Genomic DNA, 7500 nt, shown 5'->3' on the forward strand with positions numbered 1-7500 from the left:
CCCTACATATTAGTCGAGACAACGGCTCGCTCATTAGCATCGCGTTTGTACTTTAACTTTTTTCGGCTCGGCTTCTTTCGACGCCGATGCCGGCGACGCAGCACTCTCTCGCCCGCCAGCCACCGAGAAAAGGGTGCGCTCCGACCGGCCCCGCACCGCTCTTTCTTGGCTCATTCGAAATTACTGTCTTTCGCTCTGACATGCCTTACCTAGGGTTAGGTTAGTATGCTTGCACGTTTGTACTTTAACTTTTTTTGGCTCGGCTTCTTTCGACGCCGATGCCGGCGACGCAGCACTCTCTCGCCCGCCAGCCACCGAGAAAAGGGTGCGCTCCGACCGGCCCCGCACCGCTCTTTCATGGCTCATTCGAAATTACTGTCTTTCGCTCTGACATGCCTTACCTAGGGTTAGGTTAGTATGCTTGCACGTTTGTACTTTAACTTTTTTTGGCTCGGCTTCTTTCGACGCCGATGCCGGCGACGCAGCACTTTCTCGCCCGCCAGCCACCGAGAAAAGGGTGCGCTCCGACCGGCCCCGCACCGCTCTTTCTTGGCTCATTCGAAATTACTGTCTTTCGCTCTGACATGCCTTACCTAGGGTTAGGTTAGTATGCTTGCACGTTTGTACTTTAACTTTTTTCGGCTCGGCTTCTTTCGACGCCGATGCCGGCGACGCAGCACTCTCTCGCCCGCCAGCCACCGAGAAAAGGGTGCGCTCCGACCGGCCCCGCACCGCTCTTTCTTGGCTCATTCGAAATTACTGTCTTTCGCTCTGACATGCCTTACCTAGGGTTAGGTTAGTATGCTTGCACGTTTGTACTTTAACTTTTTTCGGCTCGGCTTCTTTCGACGCCGATGCCGGCGACGCAGCACTCTCTCGCCCGCCAGCCACCGAGAAAAGGGTGCGCTCCGACCGGCCCCGCACCGCTCTTTCATGGCTCATTCGAGTTTACTGTCTTTCGCTCTGACATGCCTTACCTAGGGTTAGGTTAGTATGCTTGCACGTTTGTACTTTAACTTTTTTCGGCTCGGCTTCTTTCGACGCCGATGCCGGCGACGCAGCACTTTCTCGCCCGCCAGCCACCGAGAAAAGGGTGCGCTCCGACCGGCCCCGCACCGCTCTTTCTTGGCTCATTCGAAATTACTGTCTTTCGCTCTGACATGCCTTACCTAGGGTTAGGTTAGTATGCTTGCACGTTTGTACTTTAACTTTTTTCGGCTCGGCTTCTTTCGACGCCGATGCCGGCGACGCAGCACTCTCTCGCCCGCCAGCCACCGAGAAAAGGGTGCGCTCCGACCGGCCCCGCACCGCTCTTTCTTGGCTCATTCGAAATTACTGTCTTTCGCTCTGACATGCCTTACCTAGGGTTAGGTTAGTATGCTTGCACGTTTGTACTTTAACTTTTTTTGGCTCGGCTTCTTTCGACGCCGATGCCGGCGACGCAGCACTCTCTCGCCCGCCAGCCACCGAGAAAAGGGTGCGCTCCGACCGGCCCCGCACCGCTCTTTCATGGCTCATTCGAAATTACTGTCTTTCGCTCTGACATGCCTTACCTAGGGTTAGGTTAGTATGCTTGCACGTTTGTACTTTAACTTTTTTTGGCTCGGCTTCTTTCGACGCCGATGCCGGCGACGCAGCACTTTCTCGCCCGCCAGCCACCGAGAAAAGGGTGCGCTCCGACCGGCCCCGCACCGCTCTTTCTTGGCTCATTCGAAATTACTGTCTTTCGCTCTGACATGCCTTACCTAGGGTTAGGTTAGTATGCTTGCACGTTTGTACTTTAACTTTTTTCGGCTCGGCTTCTTTCGACGCCGATGCCGGCGACGCAGCACTCTCTCGCCCGCCAGCCACCGAGAAAAGGGTGCGCTCCGACCGGCCCCGCACCGCTCTTTCATGGCTCATTCGAAATTACTGTCTTCCGCTCTGACATGCCTTACCTAGGGTTAGGTTAGTATGCTTGCACGTTTGTACTTTAACTTTTTTTGGCTCGGCTTCTTTCGACGCCGATGCCGGCGACGCAGCACTTTCTCGCCCGCCAACCACCGAGAAAAGGGTGCGCTCCGACCGGCCCCGCACCGCTCTTTCTTGGCTCATTCGAAATTACTGTCTTTCGCTCTGACATGCCTTACCTAGGGTTAGGTTAGTATGCTTGCACGTTTGTACTTTAACTTTTTTCGGCTCGGCTTCTTTCGACGCCGATGCCGGCGACGCAGCACTCTCTCGCCCGCCAGCCACCGAGAAAAGGGTGCGCTCCGACCGGCCCCGCACCGCTCTTTCATGGCTCATTCGAAATTACTGTCTTCCGCTCTGACATGCCTTACCTAGGGTTAGGTTAGTATGCTTGCACGTTTGTACTTTAACTTTTTTTGGCTCGGCTTCTTTCGACGCCGATGCCGGCGACGCAGCACTTTCTCGCCCGCCAGCCACCGAGAAAAGGGTGCGCTCCGACCGGCCCCGCACCGCTCTTTCATGGCTCATTCGAAATTACTGTCTTTCGCTCTGACATGCCTTACCTAGGGTTAGGTTAGTATGCTTGCACGTTTGTACTTTAACTTTTTTTGGCTCGGCTTCTTTCGACGCCGATGCCGGCGACGCAGCACTTTCTCGCCCGCCAGCCACCGAGAAAAGGGTGCGCTCCGACCGGCCCCGCACCGCTCTTTCTTGGCTCATTCGAAATTACTGTCTTTCGCTCTGACATGCCTTACCTAGGGTTAGGTTAGTATGCTTGCACGTTTGTACTTTAACTTTTTTCGGCTCGGCTTCTTTCGACGCCGATGCCGGCGACGCAGCACTCTCTCGCCCGCCAGCCACCGAGAAAAGGGTGCGCTCCGACCGGCCCCGCACCGCTCTTTCATGGCTCATTCGAAATTACTGTCTTTCGCTCTGACATGCCTTACCTAGGGTTAGGTTAGTATGCTTGCACGTTTGTACTTTAACTTTTTTTGGCTCGGCTTCTTTCGACGCCGATGCCGGCGACGCAGCACTCTCTCGCCCACCAGCCACCGAGAAAAGGGTGCGCTCCGACCGGCCCCGCACCGCTCTTTCATGGCTCATTAGAGTTTACTGTCTTTCGCTCTGACATGCCTTACCTAGGGTTAGGTTAGTATGCTTGCACGTTTGTACTTTAACTTTTTTCGGCTCGGCTTCTTTCGACGCCGATGCCGGCGACGCAGCACTCTCTCGCCCGCCAGCCACCGAGAAAAGGGTGCGCTCCGACCGGCCCCGCACCGCTCTTTCTTGGCTCATTCGAAATTACTGTCTTTCGCTCTGACATGCCTTACCTAGGGTTAGGTTAGTATGCTTGCACGTTTGTACTTTAACTTTTTTCGGCTCGGCTTCTTTCGACGCCGATGCCGGCGACGCAGCACTCTCTCGCCCGCCAGCCACCGAGAAAAGGGTGCGCTCCGACCGGCCCCGCACCGCTCTTTCATGGCTCATTCGAGTTTACTGTCTTTCGCTCTGACATGCCTTACCTAGGGTTAGGTTAGTATGCTTGCACGTTTGTACTTTAACTTTTTTCGGCTCGGCTTCTTTCGACGCCGATGCCGGCGACGCAGCACTTTCTCGCCCGCCAGCCACCGAGAAAAGGGTGCGCTCCGACCGGCCCCGCACCGCTCTTTCTTGGCTCATTCGAAATTACTGTCTTTCGCTCTGACATGCCTTACCTAGGGTTAGGTTAGTATGCTTGCACGTTTGTACTTTAACTTTTTTCGGCTCGGCTTCTTTCGACGCCGATGCCGGCGACGCAGCACTTTCTCGCCCGCCAGCCACCGAGAAAAGGGTGCGCTCCGACCGGCCCCGCACCGCTCTTTCTTGGCTCATTCGAAATTACTGTCTTTCGCTCTGACATGCCTTACCTAGGGTTAGGTTAGTATGCTTGCACGTTTGTACTTTAACTTTTTTTGGCTCGGCTTCTTTCGACGCCGATGCCGGCGACGCAGCACTCTCTCGCCCACCAGCCACCGAGAAAAGGGTGCGCTCCGACCGGCCCCGCACCGCTCTTTCATGGCTCATTCGAGTTTACTGTCTTTCGCTCTGACATGCCTTACCTAGGGTTAGGTTAGTATGCTTGCACGTTTGTACTTTAACTTTTTTCGGCTCGGCTTCTTTCGACGCCGATGCCGGCGACGCAGCACTCTCTCGCCCGCCAGCCACCGAGAAAAGGGTGCGCTCCGACCGGCCCCGCACCGCTCTTTCATGGCTCATTCGAAATTACTGTCTTCCGCTCTGACATGCCTTACCTAGGGTTAGGTTAGTATGCTTGCACGTTTGTACTTTAACTTTTTTTGGCTCGGCTTCTTTCGACGCCGATGCCGGCGACGCAGCACTTTCTCGCCCGCCAACCACCGAGAAAAGGGTGCGCTCCGACCGGCCCCGCACCGCTCTTTCTTGGCTCATTCGAAATTACTGTCTTTCGCTCTGACATGCCTTACCTAGGGTTAGGTTAGTATGCTTGCACGTTTGTACTTTAACTTTTTTCGGCTCGGCTTCTTTCGACGCCGATGCCGGCGACGCAGCACTCTCTCGCCCGCCAGCCACCGAGAAAAGGGTGCGCTCCGACCGGCCCCGCACCGCTCTTTCATGGCTCATTCGAAATTACTGTCTTCCGCTCTGACATGCCTTACCTAGGGTTAGGTTAGTATGCTTGCACGTTTGTACTTTAACTTTTTTTGGCTCGGCTTCTTTCGACGCCGATGCCGGCGACGCAGCACTTTCTCGCCCGCCAGCCACCGAGAAAAGGGTGCGCTCCGACCGGCCCCGCACCGCTCTTTCATGGCTCATTCGAAATTACTGTCTTTCGCTCTGACATGCCTTACCTAGGGTTAGGTTAGTATGCTTGCACGTTTGTACTTTAACTTTTTTTGGCTCGGCTTCTTTCGACGCCGATGCCGGCGACGCAGCACTTTCTCGCCCGCCAGCCACCGAGAAAAGGGTGCGCTCCGACCGGCCCCGCACCGCTCTTTCATGGCTCATTCGAAATTACTGTCTTTCGCTCTGACATGCCTTACCTAGGGTTAGGTTAGTATGCTTGCACGTTTGTACTTTAACTTTTTTTGGCTCGGCTTCTTTCGACGCCGATGCCGGCGACGCAGCACTTTCTCGCCCGCCAGCCACCGAGAAAAGGGTGCGCTCCGACCGGCCCCGCACCGCTCTTTCTTGGCTCATTCGAAATTACTGTCTTTCGCTCTGACATGCCTTACCTAGGGTTAGGTTAGTATGCTTGCACGTTTGTACTTTAACTTTTTTCGGCTCGGCTTCTTTCGACGCCGATGCCGGCGACGCAGCACTCTCTCGCCCGCCAGCCACCGAGAAAAGGGTGCGCTCCGACCGGCCCCGCACCGCTCTTTCATGGCTCATTCGAAATTACTGTCTTTCGCTCTGACATGCCTTACCTAGGGTTAGGTTAGTATGCTTGCACGTTTGTACTTTAACTTTTTTTGGCTCGGCTTCTTTCGACGCCGATGCCGGCGACGCAGCACTCTCTCGCCCACCAGCCACCGAGAAAAGGGTGCGCTCCGACCGGCCCCGCACCGCTCTTTCATGGCTCATTAGAGTTTACTGTCTTTCGCTCTGACATGCCTTACCTAGGGTTAGGTTAGTATGCTTGCACGTTTGTACTTTAACTTTTTTCGGCTCGGCTTCTTTCGACGCCGATGCCGGCGACGCAGCACTCTCTCGCCCGCCAGCCACCGAGAAAAGGGTGCGCTCCGACCGGCCCCGCACCGCTCTTTCTTGGCTCATTCGAAATTACTGTCTTTCGCTCTGACATGCCTTACCTAGGGTTAGGTTAGTATGCTTGCACGTTTGTACTTTAACTTTTTTCGGCTCGGCTTCTTTCGACGCCGATGCCGGCGACGCAGCACTCTCTCGCCCGCCAGCCACCGAGAAAAGGGTGCGCTCCGACCGGCCCCGCACCGCTCTTTCATGGCTCATTCGAGTTTACTGTCTTTCGCTCTGACATGCCTTACCTAGGGTTAGGTTAGTATGCTTGCACGTTTGTACTTTAACTTTTTTCGGCTCGGCTTCTTTCGACGCCGATGCCGGCGACGCAGCACTTTCTCGCCCGCCAGCCACCGAGAAAAGGGTGCGCTCCGACCGGCCCCGCACCGCTCTTTCTTGGCTCATTCGAAATTACTGTCTTTCGCTCTGACATGCCTTACCTAGGGTTAGGTTAGTATGCTTGCACGTTTGTACTTTAACTTTTTTTGGCTCGGCTTCTTTCGACGCCGATGCCGGCGACGCAGCACTCTCTCGCCCGCCAGCCACCGAGAAAAGGGTGCGCTCCGACCGGCCCCGCACCGCTCTTTCATGGCTCATTCGAAATTACTGTCTTTCGCTCTGACATGCCTTACCTAGGGTTAGGTTAGTATGCTTGCACGTTTGTACTTTAACTTTTTTTGGCTCGGCTTCTTTCGACGCCGATGCCGGCGACGCAGCACTTTCTCGCCCGCCAGCCACCGAGAAAAGGGTGCGCTCCGACCGGCCCCGCACCGCTCTTTCTTGGCTCATTCGAAATTACTGTCTTTCGCTCTGACATGCCTTACCTAGGGTTAGGTTAGTATGCTTGCACGTTTGTACTTTAACTTTTTTCGGCTCGGCTTCTTTCGACGCCGATGCCGGCGACGCAGCACTCTCTCGCCCGCCAGCCACCGAGAAAAGGGTGCGCTCCGACCGGCCCCGCACCGCTCTTTCATGGCTCATTCGAAATTACTGTCTTTCGCTCTGACATGCCTTACCTAGGGTTAGGTTAGTATGCTTGCACGTTTGTACTTTAACTTTTTTTGGCTCGGCTTCTTTCGACGCCGATGCCGGCGACGCAGCACTCTCTCGCCCACCAGCCACCGAGAAAAGGGTGCGCTCCGACCGGCCCCGCACCGCTCTTTCATGGCTCATTCGAGTTTACTGTCTTTCGCTCTGACATGCCTTACCTAGGGTTAGGTTAGTATGCTTGCACGTTTGTACTTTAACTTTTTTCGGCTCGGCTTCTTTCGACGCCGATGCCGGCGACGCAGCACTCTCTCGCCCGCCAGCCACCGAGAAAAGGGTGCGCTCCGACCGGCCCCGCACCGCTCTTTCTTGGCTCATTCGAAATTACTGTCTTTCGCTCTGACATGCCTTACCTAGGGTTAGGTTAGTATGCTTGCACGTTTGTACTTTAACTTTTTTCGGCTCGGCTTCTTTCGACGCCGATGCCGGCGACGCAGCACTCTCTCGCCCGCCAGCCACCGAGAAAAGGGTGCGCTCCGACCGGCCCCGCACCGCTCTTTCATGGCTCATTCGAGTTTACTGTCTTTCGCTCTGACATGCCTTACCTAGGGTTAGGTTAGTATGCTTGCACGTTTGTACTTTAACTTTTTTCGGCTCGGCTTCTTTCGACGCCGATGCCGGCGACGCAGCACTTTCTCGCCCGCCAGCCACCGAGAAAAGGGTGCGCTCCGACCGGCCCCGCACCGCTCTTTCTTGGCTCATTCGAAATTACTGTCTTTCGCTCTGACATGC

The sequence above is a fragment of the Styela clava genome, unplaced genomic scaffold, assembly GCF_964204865.1.
Source record: "Styela clava unplaced genomic scaffold, kaStyClav1.hap1.2 HAP1_SCAFFOLD_19, whole genome shotgun sequence".
NCBI classification, from domain to species: domain Eukaryota; kingdom Metazoa; phylum Chordata; class Ascidiacea; order Stolidobranchia; family Styelidae; genus Styela; species Styela clava.